General features: G+C 37.3%; 1 long non-coding RNA gene across 1 annotated transcript; it reads right to left on the bottom strand.

The window, feature by feature from the left end:
• Window positions 1-412: 412 nt before the first annotated feature.
• On the bottom strand, window positions 413-2,710 carry LOC133462257 (uncharacterized). The gene is made up of 2 exons (XR_009784245.1): window positions 2,426-2,710; window positions 413-1,241 (listed from the first exon to the last, which is right to left on the bottom strand). It is a non-coding gene; the product is annotated as an uncharacterized LOC133462257 (long non-coding RNA).
• Between the last annotated feature and the right edge of the window lie 675 nt (window positions 2,711-3,385).

Below are 3,385 nucleotides of genomic sequence, written 5' to 3' on the forward strand. Positions count from 1 at the left end.
TATTATATTATTTGTAATCAGCACAAATTATCTGTCCCCATATGATAAAATCCACCATCCCCCCTGATTTTTTTTTTTACAACTCGAGTACTGGTTATAATCTATGAACTAATGTGACAGGTAGGCTACTTGTGAACCTTCATTAAGACAAACTGTAAGCCATCTTTTATATTTATTCTTTCAGGTCCAGCTGGCAGTGATGTTCCTGGGGCTGCAGAGCTGCAAGCTGCTTATCTGGACCAACTGAGCACCTGGAGTTACAAATTTCATTTGACAAAGACTTCAGATACACACATGAAACACCTCCAGAACTTTCACATACTTCCAACATTTGTAGATGAATTTGGTACAAAGAAGATTCAGCTCTGCCTCTCTGTATAAAGCTAGGGGGAAAACAGTACAACAGACTTCATTTTTGTTTTCAGTTTTATTAAAAACAGAACCTGAAAGATCCCCTCCTGACATATTAGGACATACAATATAGGGACATGAATCAAAACATTTTAACACAAAAATATTGTTTAACAAAAGCACATTACATTTGTGTCTTAAGTGAGAGAGATTCAGTTTACTGTCAGAGGACTATTTGAACTTTTATTTCCTCAAAAAAAATAACAATTGCAGCTGGACCTCAGTTGTTTTCAGAAAATGTTAAATGAATGAAATATGTAAGTGCAGCTCTACAAACTACATACAGCACTTAACCTGTTGAGAGTTATGTGTTAAAGATACTGTAAGTTTAACTGAACCTCAATTGTTTTCAGAAAATGTTAAATGAATGAAATATGTAAGTATGTTTAAGTGCAATATTAAATGTCTTCTCACTTTTCACTTGAAATAAACTCAGCTCTTTAATTCACTAAACCAGCACAGATCTTGAGCATTTTGTCAATTTTGGGCACAAAGTTAATTTGGTCCTGTTTGAGAAAGAATCTTGTACATCTCCAGGTTCCTTATTCAACATGAATGCGGGCATGAGCAATGCGGCGTGTGTGAGTGACCTCCTCACTGGTCAGCTGGCATCCTTTGCGTGTGAATGCTGGAATGATTAGCTTCCCCCTACACTCCTCCAGCAAGTCTCTAACTGTGAAACCACGGTCACCCATCACCTCATCTCCAGCACGTAAATAATAGAATAGGTGTGGTCCTCCATCCCTGGGTCTGACCACTGTGTTTGGGCATCACAGGAAGCTTTGGTGTTGAGCACAGCTCCTCGTTCTGACCCATCTGGTCAGGCTCATCTGAGGGAGCAATACAGTACACAATTATTAACCACTAACACCCCCAGCCCCCTCATCAAATGTACCTGGGGGAAGACCCACAACCCCCAACCTGCAACCACATCACCTAAGCCCTCCAGAAGTTTAGGAAAAAACCGGTACATCATCACAGCCAGTACTGGAGTTGAGGGGGGATGAGGGGGATGGCATCCCCCCCTGAAATAAAAACGGTCCAAAACTGCCACCCCCCCTTTCCATCCCTTGTGTCATTTCATCAATGAATGTGGTTTTACTGCTATTTCAACATTAACATTTAACATTCTGGTTAGAGTCATCACCACAAAAATGTGACAATTTTCACCTGTTTCAGGTAAATTTTCACTTGAAATAAGTAAGAAAATCTGCCAGTGAGACAAGATTTATCTTCTTATTACAAGAAAAAAAATCTTGTTCCACTGGCAGATTTTTCTACTTATTTTAAGTGAAAATCTACTTGAAACAGGTGAAAATTGTTGTTTTTTCCAGGGATGAGTCTTGTTTTAAGTGTAATGAGATTTTTTTACTAAAATGAGACATTTTAACTAGAAATAAGACAAATATTGTTGTTAAGATTTAGAGTTTTTGCAGTGATCCATGTTACTTATCCTGTGAAGGACAGAGTCATATTGATAAGTTCAGAAAAGTGTTTTTTATTGTTGTGTTTTGATGTATTTGATGTAAGCCCAGTGGATATTTAAAGCTTACAGAAGGCTGCATTTAACTGCTGCTATGTCATTCCTGCAGTATTTCTGCAGGTGTTTTGGTCACTGCTATTATTTGTAATATATTATATTATTTGTAATCAGCAAAAATTATCTATCCCCATATGATAAAATCCACCATCCCCCCTGATTTCTTTTTTACAACTCGAGTACTGATCACAGCTAAGATTTAAAATTTAATTAACAAAAAACGTTTTTCTTATCAACATGTCTGTAGTGAAACTATTGTATTTTTATTTTAATGCTGCCCTGCAGTCCGTGCCATAAACACACTTTGTATTTTAACTGCACAGAAAATAATAATAAATAATACTAAAGGTTGTCATTACCGGACAAATACTACAATGCTGTGTCCTCCATACACCTGAAATCATAACTGATATTCTCATGACATTAACCTGAAATCACACCTGATATTCTCATGACATTAACCTGAAATCATACCTGATATTCTCATGATATTCCTGTCAATCCTCTGAGGATTCCCGTCTCTCCTCCGGCAGTCTGTCGGATCCGAGCCACAAAGTATGATGCAGGTTTTCCTCCACAAAACGACGTACCCGAGCTCCGCAAGGACATTTTAGTAAATGCTACGGTTGATAAACATGTTAAACATTAAATGTCAGAAAACAAAACCGTAACTTCTCTGCTAGATTGAAAGCAAATTGCTTTAAAATAAACCGCTGTTCATGCTCAGCTGCCATGGTTAGTCAATGGCGTTACGGAACTTCCGGCGGCTAACAGGAAGTCACTCCCACAGCAGTTTCTACAGTAGAGGCTCCAGGAATAAGGTGGATACTCACGTGATTGGCAGTGGAAAAAACGGATACTAGTGACACATTTCTGTTTAAAAAGCTGTTTTAGACTTGGTAGTATGTGGAAGTGGGAAATGTCAAACTTTAAAGTGTGGCTGTTGAGCTGTACACTCTTAATCTCTTTTGGCCTTGATTTGGCTCCATACTTATAGAGCTGTATTTGTGCAACCACACCCTGATGAGTTTATTCAAATATGTTCCCGAAACAATTCTCTTTAACTATACAATTCTGTAATTTGAACTAATTTGTAATTAGTAGTAATACGGTAGTAATTTGAAATTACTACCCTAATTTGAATTTAATGGCAATGAGATGACACAAAAGTTGGAGCAGGATGATGTTTACCACTGTGTGGTGCAAGAGCTGCTCTGCAGTTCTGGGTCTTTTCATTATATGTTTTGCTTCATCAGTTGCTGCATGTTTCAATTAGTAAAAGGTATCGCTCTGCTAAATGTTGGTGATTGACAGTCTGTATGTAACTTAGTATTTAGGTATGTATACGTGCATGCACAGATTTGAATATATTAGTCTTGTTATCTGATAGATATGACTATTAATTGAATAATTCATTAAAATAAAAGATTATGC

Source organism: Cololabis saira, chromosome 16 (genome assembly GCF_033807715.1).
Source record: "Cololabis saira isolate AMF1-May2022 chromosome 16, fColSai1.1, whole genome shotgun sequence".
NCBI lineage: Eukaryota > Metazoa > Chordata > Actinopteri > Beloniformes > Belonidae > Cololabis > Cololabis saira.